Below are 10,772 nucleotides of genomic sequence, written 5' to 3'. Positions count from 1 at the left end.
AGACGGGGAGGCGGACGCTCTGCATTGGATCTTGAGCGTCGATGCCGATGGTCATTGATGTCGGGAGGCTCTGAGGTGACCGATGCCGACGAGCTGGATGGACCGGGCGAACACTCCGCACCCAACTGGTGACTTACGAGCCCCATTTGGTCGACATCGTACAAGGCTGTCTCCACCTGATGGTCTGGAGAGTCTAGTACAAGTACCGTCATTTCAGACGCGACCTGGTTCACCAGTATCGATGCCATCGGTGTCGAACCAGTCGGTATCGATGGTGGCGGAAGGGCCGGCGCTGCTGGACAAGGTTTGGCCACCGTCTGCGTCGCCACTGAGGAGTCCGACTTCCTGGCCTTCTTAGCAGGGGTGGATGCTGTGGAAGGAACGTTCGGTACCTTAGGTTTCGGTTTTGACCTCTCGGTATCGGACACGGACTTAACCTTCGATGTCGACGGCTTCGATGTCGATGCGTCGTCAGCGGAAGACATGACGACGGAGGAAATAACCGGCGGGTCAGCCATCGGTTGAAGCGCCTTCTCCAAAAGAAAAACTCTTCTTAGCAGGGGTGGACGCTGTGGAAGGAACGTTCGGTACCTTAGGTTTCGGTTTTGACCTCTCGGTATCGGACACGGACTTAACCTTCGATGTCGACGGCTTCGATGTCGATGTGTCGGCATCGGAAGACATGACGACGGAGGAAATAACCGGCGGGTCAGCCATCGGTTGAAGCGCCTTCTCCAAAAGAAAAACTCTTAAACGTGCTGCTATTTTTTTCCGAGTTTGGTTGGAAAACTGCGCACAATGTTCACAAGAGTCTGGCTTGTGGGTCTCCCCAAGACAGAAGATACAGTACTTATGGCCGTCTGGAGGAGCCAATTTACTTCCACAAGTACGACAACGGTTGAAAAATCCCCACTTCTTTGACTTTTTTGTCTTCTTCTTCTCCATAGACTGAGGAGAAAAAGCCAGCGACAAGGGGGGGGGGCAGCGGCCCGAAGGCCTGAGGTAATTTTACCTCAGACGACGTAAAACAAAAAGTCTCCTTTTTTTTTTTAAACACAGAAAAGAAAGAAAACTGAAGAAAAACTGAGGCGAAAAATGAGAGCTAATCACTAAAAAGTGATCCAAAAGCAGCGATCCGGCCAGACCTCTCGAAGAAAGGTCTGCTCAGCGCGGCGGAAAGGAAAGAACTGGCGGGATGTCCGTGCCTGCCCTTCTGGGCATGCTCACTGGGGCTCCTGAGCATGCTCAGTTGGGCCAGGCACGAAAATCCTTTTAAGAGAGCTTGCTAGGCACCGGCAGATCCAGCGCAGGCGCACTAGATCCCATTGGTGTGAAGCACAGAGACCACGAAGAAGATCAATCAGATAATTCCTGTCCCCATGGACAAAATCCTACTGTAGATTTACTGAAAAGGAAACCCTGTCCAGTAATCCTGTAAGAACAAAAGAAGAACTCAGCTGGATCAGTCCAGTGGTCCATCTAGTCCAGCATACTGTTTCATACTGAAGCCGGCCCATTACCTGGAGGGCATAGAGGCCAAGGCCTTCCCTTGATGTTGCCTCCTAGCTCTGGGTTTCAGAGATTTGCTGTCTCTGAATATGGAGATCCCCTTTAGTAAACGCTGCAGTAAACATTGTTTTTTTGGGGAAAGTGATATATTGCCAGATCATTTCCAGATCATTTATGAACAAATAGCACCAGTCCCAAAAAAGATCTTTGTGGAACCTCGCTACTCAATTTGGTGTAGTGGTTAAGAGTGAGTAATCTAGGAGAACCAGGTTTGAATTCCCCACTCCTCCACATGCAGCTGCTGGTGTGACCTTGGGTCAGTCACAAGTTCTCTCAGAGCTGTTCTCTCAAGAGCAGTTCTCAAAAGCGCTCTCTCAGCCCCACCTACCTCACAGGGTGTCTGTTGTGGGGAGGGGAAGGGAAAGGAGATTGTAAACCGCTCTGAGACTCCTTCGGGTAGTGAAGGGCGGGGTATAAATCCAATCTCCTCTTCTTCTTCTCATCTCCATTGTGACAAGTGTCCATCTATTCCTACTCTTTCTTTCCTGTCATTTAGCCACTTTTTAATCCATAAGTGGACCTGTGCTGTTATCCCATGACTGCTAAGCTTTGTTAAATGCTTTGCCAAAAGTCTTTTTGAAGTTCAAGTGTATAATATCTGCTGGATCAACCTTATTCCCGTGCTTGTTAATCTTTTCAAAGTACTCTAAAACACGGTGAGACAGGGCTTCCCTTTAAAGAAGCCATACTGATTTCCCCACAGCAGGCTTTGTTTTTCTATGTGCTTAATAATCCCTTCTTTAATAATAGTTCCTACTCATTTACTTGGGACAGGTGTTAGGCAAACAGGCCTGCAATTTTCTGGATCCCCCTGGACCTTTTTAAAAATTGGTGTAACATTTGCTACTTTCCAGTCCCCCAATATGGAGGCTGCTTTTAGTGACAAGTTAGTTACCGGTTAGTGCTGGTAGGCTCACGTGGTTAGCCGTTGTCGGTCTGAAGCAGCAGAACAAAGTTCGAGTCCAGTGGCATCTATGTTGGTCTTAAAGGTGCCACTGGACTCAAACTTTGTTCTGGTTAGTGCTGGTTAGTCCTACTGGTCAGTGCATCTTGTGTTCATTCCATCTTGTGCTCAGTGGTCCCTAAGGTGCTACTGGACTCGAATCTAGTGGTTCTACTGCAGACCAGCATGGCTGTCTTCTGAAAGTATCTTCTTGGATCTTGTGTTTCCCAAGGGCTGGCTTGCTGACTACTCCCTGGTTGGACTAGATGACCCTGGAGGTCCCTTCCTACTCTATGATTCTATGATTCCAATAGCTGTTACTGGCCCTCCTCCCTGGTTGTGTTATGTGTCTGTTTTTATTGAGTAGTTTAAATATTTTATATATACTTCATTTAAAATGCTGTTTTAGTGGCTGAAATGTTTTACTGTTTCGATGCTTGTTGCCTTGGAGACTCTATTTGGGTGTTTTAAATAAGTAATAAAGTACTGTTAAAAAAATAGGACATTATTTTGCATGCATTATATGCTTTGACTGGTATGAGCAACTTCAAGGATATTTCTGACCATGGACATTTCTGTTACAAAATTGGTTAATTTTGAAATTTACCAATACAATTTTGCATTGTGTAAACGCTCTAACATGAACGGCACTGATGATTTACTCCTTCCCCCCACCCCCAGCAAACTGAGGAGAGGAGATGAATTCACAGACAGTGAATTTCTTCATTCTGCAGTCTCCAAAGTCAACGCTAAGCGAAGCTTTAAAAGCAAATCAAGGTTACTATGAAGAGGATGCACAGAAAAGCTACCGGTCTGAGTGGTCTCCTTCTTAAACAGTTTATATGATTGCAAAGTGTTCTTCAATGATGTACTGTATTAACTTCATGTTCATTTGAAATCCCTGTTGTCCTGCACACTTCTGCCACATTAGAAATGAAAGAAATGAGCAAGATCTAGATCTACACAATCCAAACCTTTTTGTTATGAATCTTTGTCAGTAAATTTAAATATCTGAAAGACTACATAGTAAATTCTAAAATAAAATGAGTTAAATTGAGCATTGTAAGTTTTATATAAGATGAAAAGTAATTCTCAATTTTGAGAGTGAATAATAAAGATTTTAGGGGGAACATCAAACAAGAGTTTTTCTGTTCTTGGGCAAACACAGCCCAAACTGATCCTGGGTTATAGCTGTTGTGGTGGAAGAAGAGACTTCAGCAGCACATCAGAGCCCAAAGGAAGGCAGAATTGTTGAGCAGGATAGGGAACATTGCAACTTGCCATGCAATTCCCAAAGTTCCCACTTCTGTACAGCTCTTAGAGAGGCAGGGGATGCCTCTCCCACTTTAGTTCTAGATACCTTGCCGCAAAAACTACCATGACGTCCTAGGTAAGTAAAGGAAGGCAGAGATGGTAAGTAAAGGAAAGCCCCATTTGCCTATGAAAGCAAGATATTACCATAATAATTGTGCTGGGAGCATAGGACCTGCTCCACAGATGTTAAGGTGGAGAGGACCTCCCCTTGGTGTAGTGGTTATGAGCGCAGGTGCTAATCTGGGAGAACCGGGTTTGATTCCCCACTCCTTCACATGCAGCTGCTGGTGTGACCATGGGTCAGTCACAGTTCTCTCAGAGCTGTTCTCTTAAGGGCAGTTCATGAGAGGGCTCTCTCAGCCCCACCTACCTTACAGGGTGTCTGTTGTGGGGAGGGGAAGGGAAAGGGGTTGTAAGCTGCTCTGAGACTCCTTCAGTTAGGGAAGGGCGGGGTATAAATCCAATGTATAAATCCAATCTCCTCCTCCTCCTTTTCTTCTTCCCCCTCCTCTCTTTCTGCTCTGGAGAAACCTCATAAGAGCACTGTGTGAAGACTTCCCTTTGCACTGAACAACAACAGCGTCACTGACCATTACCTTTGTAAAGTACTGGGTTCGCCGCATGGGGGACTTGGACGACGACATGCTTTTGCATACATTTATTGTACTTCACTCCAACTAAGACTAACTCTAATGGCCCAACAGGGCCAACTATATACATATCCACCCAGCACCCCCTATTCCCATTGCAGGGTTTGAATGTCCCGCCAAAGTGGCTATTGGTTGGGGCTGGGGGAACCAGGATCCAAAGTTTCCATTGTTCCAGGAGCCAAGCTCCTGCATGTGCCGCGGACCCCTGGTGGCGGTCCACGTACATAATACCCCTCCCCCCATAGTTCAGACTCTTCCTATGTTATGTAGTCTTGTAAGTAAGTGGGGGGACGGCACTCAGCAGAACCCAGACACTGGTTCACTAACCCCCGGTTCCGACTGGCTAGCTGGGCCCACGGGTTGTTGTGCCAGTTGTGATGTCGGCTGTTGGGCTGGTCACTCGATTGCTTCTGGGAGAGTTCTACTCGGCATGGCCTCCTCGCTGGTCTGGGGGTCGGCTGGGATGTCAGGTTCCTGAACTGGTGCTCCCGATCCGGTCGCCAACTGGGGGGGAGGGTCTCCCGGTTCCGGGAGTTGTCGCCTCCGTAGTTGGTCGATGTGTCTCTGCAGAAGTCGACCGTCGTCAGTTGACACCGGTAGCATCTACCCTGAACCCCAGGAAGTCCACCTCTGAAACCCCGAGGAGGCACTTCTCCCATTTCACTTTGAGGCCAGCTGAGTCAAAACGTTGCAGGACGGTGCGGAGGCGGGAGGCGAAGTCGTCGGGGGATGCAGCAGCAATCAAGACGTCATCGAAAAACGCCGTCACTCCAGGGATCCCTTTTAACAATGAATCCATTAGTTGTTGGAAAATCCCCGGGGCTACGCTCATGCCAAATTGTAGCCTCTTTACCTTAAAGGCTCCCCTGTGGGTGACTATTGTCTGTGCGTTAGCCATGGCCTCGTCTACCGGCAGCTGTTAGGCTTGTGCCAGATCCAGTTTCCCAAAAATCTTAGCTCCCGCCAGCGAGGCTAGAACATGGCTAACGGCCGGGACCGGGTAGGAGTGGTCGTGAAGGGCCTTACTGATCATGCACTTATACTCCACGCAGATGCGAACCTCGCTGTTGGGCTTAAGGGGGGTTACAGTGGGCGTTTCCCATATGGCATGTGGGACGGGCTCCAAGACCCCTTGCGCTACCAAGTGGTCCAGCTCCACATCAATTTTTGGTCGAATGGCGAGTGGAGCTGTGCGGAACCGCATGCTGATTGGAGCCACCAGGGGGGTCTAACTGTAAGGAAACCGGGGGGCCCTTGTAGCAACCCAAAGCCCCATCAAAAGCAGCCAGGAACTCCCCGCAAATCTCCGAAAAGTCTCTCAGACCACATTTAAGCACCCCCCCGACCCCAACTGTGATACCCAGCGGCGCGAATCAGGCCCTGCCTAGCAGACTGACCAAGTTTCCCTCGACCACTATCAAGTCCAGCAGTCCGTCGAACTCCTGGAACTGTACCCGGAACGTCCCCACCCCCCGGATAGGAACTGGGTTCCTTTGGAAGTTTACCAGGCTCAAATGGGATGGGCATAAGCGGGGTCCCCCATTTGGGCAAAGTCTGCGTAGCGTGTCCACGGAAACGATGGACGCTGCTGACTCCGAGTCCACTTCCATCGTACAGGGGGACCCTTCGATCCGAACTGTTAGTTGGATCTTCGGGGTATCCTCTAATTTCGGGAGGCATAGTACCTGTAGAGATGGCCGGTCTGTGAGGAGGTAGAGGTCGGCTTTCTCCGCTGCCATCTCGTGGGTGGCGGTGGCCGGGCGGCGTGGCTGAGCTGAGGATGGCTGGTGCCGGCTTCCCTTTGACCGGCAGACATGGGCAAGATGACCCTGTTTCCCACAGGTGTGGCGCATTGCGTCGCAGAAGCGACAAGACTTGCGCTCGTGTGCTTCACCGCAGCTGGCGCATGAGGAATGGCCTGTGGGCTTCCCGGTGGATCCTGATGCTGCAGGACCTGGCGGCTTACAGCGCGAGGGCGGGCGGATGAGCCGGATGTCTTTCTCCTCTGAGTTCTCGGGGCCCGAGTCGGGAAGGACGAGGTGAGATGCCGCCGGCAGACGATTATGGTGAGAAGCCTCGTGAGCAATGGTGAGTTGTAGGGCCGCATCGATCTTGATGTAGGCAGTACCGATCATCTTCCTTCGCAGCTTTATGTCACTGATGCCCCACGCACACTGCGTCAAGAGGTTCTCCTCTACCTTGGTGAAGGCACAGTCCATGGCCAGCTGGCGCAGGGCCGCCATGAAAGCTGCGAACGACTCGCCCGGTTTCTGGACATGGCCCTGGAACTCGATCCGCCTTGCAAGTGTGGTTGGCTAGGGCATGAGGTAGCTCGTCAGGGCATTGACGATCCTCTCATACAAGCACTCGAGGATTGAGCGGGGTGCGAGGAGGCTCTTTGCAAGGCGGACCGTGTTCACTCCACAGGAGCTGAGGAGGAGGGCTCGTCTTTTTCCTGGGTCGATCACCTCATTGTAGACAAAGTGTCAAGTCAGTTGGTCGGTCCACGAGTCCCAGAGTTCGGGATGGGCTGGGTCGAAGATCTCTAAGTTCCCCCGAGCAGAGGCCATGGTGTAGCGTTAGCGGGGAGCAGTGTTCCTTGATGCGGTGCACGGTGCGGTGCTGCTTGAGAGCGATGGGGGGCGCGTTTGCTGGAACGATGCTCGGTGCTGTGCTGGAATGCGAGCCAGGTCTGGCTCAGCGGGATCCCATCCTCGTCACCACTGTAAAGTACTGGGTTCGCCGCATGGGGGACTCGGATGATGACATGCTTTTGCACACGTTTATTGTACTTCACTCCAACTAAGACTAACTCTAACGGCCCGACAGGGCCAACTATATACATATCCACCCAGCACCCCCTATTCCCATTGCAGGGTTTGAATGTCCCGCCAAAGTGGCTATTGGTTGGGGCTGGGGGAACCAGGATCCAAAGTTTCCATTGTTCCAGGAGCCAAGCTCCTGCATGTGCCGCAGACCCCTGGTGGCGGCCCACGTACATAACAACCTTCACCAGAGGGAACAGGACCAGTTCCTCCTAGTGCCTGATCTGGCAATAAAAAAGGGTCAATTGCATATGGCTTGTTTGCCTTATCTTAGATTCTATTGCTCCCCCACAGCATCACCGTCTGGATCTTCCCAATCCCATCTGCATCAGCACCATTTTCCTTGCCACACTCCCCTGTGGCAGCCCCCCCCCCCCGAGGGCTTTACGTATTGGCATTCTGTTATATCATTATAATTTTATAATAACTGGTCTTGCAAGTTCTCTGAATTCCCAGATTTATTTTATTTTAAAGTAAGTCTCTAGGCTCCTAAGTTGCAGAAATGTAAGGGGAAAAGCATAACTCTGCAATGAAAGTGCATAGAGATCTACTTTTTTAAAAAGAACGGAAGAAAGCTAGGTATTCAAAGAACCAATTAGATTGTTCTAATATTACAATGCTATAACAATATCTCAATTTGTCATTTAAAGAAATGGAAGAGCCCCGTCCTGACCTAGTTAGCCCAAGCAAGCCCGATCTCGTCAGATCTCAGAAGCTAAGGAGGGCTAACTCTGGCAAGTACTTGGATGGGAGGCCTCCAAGGAATACCAGGGCCAGGATGCAGGGGCAGGCAATATCAAGCCACCTCTCTGAAACATCAAAGCCCCACTAGGAGTTGCTAGAAGTCAGCCATGACTTCCAGGCATGCAAGCTCATATGCACACACACAATTAATTCCAAAAACAACAAACAAAAAAAGAAATGAAAGAGCTGCCAGTAGCATGGGGGGAACGGCTACTTCTGGGGACTGGGACAGGGAAAATGTGAGCAAGAAAGGACTTATTAAGGCACATCCCCCTTGTGGAAAACGCCTCTTGTTCTTGCCCTGCAAGGCCCTAGCTCACACATTTTTGTCTTAGCTCAGGAAGGAGGGCTCCAGAGCAGACCGATTTATGCAATAGCCAAATCGCTCGCTCACAACTTTAATGCCAGTAGCTCACAAAGTAGGATTTTTGCTCACAAGACTCCACAGCTTAGAGGGAACATTGTTAGGAAGGTGGTTTCCATGACATTGTAGCCCACTGAGGTTCCTCCAGGTTAGGGTGACCAGCAGTGTTCCCTCTAAGCTGAGTTAGCGTGAGCTAGCTCACAGTTTTTTAGCCTCTGGCTCACACATTTTTGTCCTAGCTCAGGAAGGATGGCTCCAGAGCAAACTAAGTTATGCAGGAGCCACTCCCAGTGAATTCATTGAGGCTTACTTCCAAGTAAATGCGCATGGGCTTAAGTTGGAGGTTTACAAACCAATGCACACTTCCTTGAGAGTAAAGCCCCATAAATAACAGTGCAACTGGCCTCTGAGTAAATTCAACAGATCATGCTGTGTGGCTGTGATCCTGCACACTGGACTTACTTGTGAGTAGATTCTAGGTGGAGAATCAGTCTAATTCTGCATACAGTGGCTTTGTATGTCCCCACACGTTGCCAAGTAAATGAACCTAGGATCAGGGCAGGCTAAGCTTGCCAACTGCCTGGAGACAACAACATCCTATCCCTTTGTGTGTGTGCGTGTAAAGTGCTGCCAAGCTGCAAACTCACAGCAACACCAGCAAGGGGCTTTCAAGGCACGTGAGAAGCAGAGGTGGTTTGCCATTGCTTTCCTCTGCAGAATCTTGGTGGTCTTCCTTCCAAGTACTGACCTAGCTTGGCTTCCAAGATCTCCTTCCTATCCCTTTGGCAGAGGTTTAATGACCTGTTATTTACCATTATATTATTTGCCTCCCCCCAGCACGAAAAGCTTCAGCAGCACATTTTCTATTCATAAAGAAGTTCAGGGTGAGTCTGATGCAGGATTAGGGCCATGGGACTTGCAGGAGAGAGTCACAATTAACTACTTCCACCTGCAAGTCTTTGGAGTCAGGGGCCCTTGAGGAGGAAGCCTGGAGAATAAAAAAAGGAGACTGGGCTGTGTCTTCTTCAGATCTTCTGAGATGAGAAGGGGAGTTTAATAGAAGGAAGTGGGTATCTTAAATGGCTTCAGCATCAGGTAATTATTGTTTTGGCTTTAGATGGTTTAATTTGTGTACAAGACGGTACTTATTAGCTTTCTGATTTACTACTATGTTTTTTGTCCTTGTTTCTCCTTTTCAGGGCTTTCAAGTGGTTGATATATGCCTTCTCAAGCAGGGTATGTTGAGGAAGTTATTGGTCCAAGAGGTTACCTAGTGAGTTTCGTGGAAGAGTAGGGATTTGAACCTGGGTTTTCCTGTATGTAGTCTGATAGCTACTAGCTACTACACCAGGAGTGGCCAAACTTGCTCAGTGTAATGAACATCAGATGTTTGAGAGCTGCAAGGCATGAACAAATATCGCACGCACATTTTTATTTTTAAAATATGCAAATTTGCTTCTTGTTAATGATAAATGAGTGCCAAAAATAAAAACAAAGGGGGTTAAAACAGATATTGATGATGACATTTAATTGTCCAATGATATTTATTTGCTTGCGAATTATTTATTTGTCTAAGAGAGAAAGAAAAATAGAGGTAGAGAGAAACAAAGCAATTAGATGGGAGGAAGGGGGAAGGAAAGGAGGGGGAGAGAAAAAGTATGCCTCCCCTGCCGGGAGCCACACAATATTTATGAAAGAGGTGCATGTGGCTCCATCCCTCAAATCTCCAGGAATTTCCCATCTGGAGTTGGCAACCCTATCAGGACTGGCCCCAATGTGTTTTCTCCCAAAGGCCAAAGTAGGTGACAGGACCAAGCTTAGTTGCCTACCAACAGGCACTGAGGGGAAAGTAGGGTTGCCAGCTCTAAGGAGGGAAATACCTGGAGTTTTGGGGGGTGGATTTTGTGGAGGGCAGCATTGGGGGGGGTGTGGAAGGACTCAGCAGGTATAATGTCATAGGGTCTACCCTCCAAAGCAGCCATTTTCTCCAGGGGAACTGATCTCTGTCATCTGGAGATCAATTGTAACAGCGGGAGATCTCCAGGTCCCACCTGGAGATTGGCAAACCTAGGGGAAAGTCAGCTGCACAGCAGGGGGTTGAAGAGAATGGTTTGATGGCTGCTGGGCCAAGATTGGCAACAATCTTTCCCCAGGAGCAAATGGCTGGTTTGGAGGGTGGAGTCTATGGCGCTGTACCTGTCTGAGGTCCCCCTCTCCGGGCTCCATTCCTCAAATCTCCAGGAATTTCCATACCTTAAGCTGGCAACTTTATCTCCTCCCCTCTCAGCAGCCTCTTTCTGGGCAAAATTCTGTCTTTCTCATTAGCGGGGGAGCAAAGCAGCTTACTTCATTCTCTTCGGTTT

The sequence above is a fragment of the Gekko japonicus genome, unplaced genomic scaffold (assembly GCF_001447785.1).
Source record: "Gekko japonicus isolate JY-2015 unplaced genomic scaffold, Gekko_japonicus_V1.1 scaffold3001, whole genome shotgun sequence".
NCBI classification, from domain to species: domain Eukaryota; kingdom Metazoa; phylum Chordata; class Lepidosauria; order Squamata; family Gekkonidae; genus Gekko; species Gekko japonicus.
The sequence above is the reverse complement of the archived record's forward strand: the minus strand, read 5'-3'. Positions refer to the sequence as shown.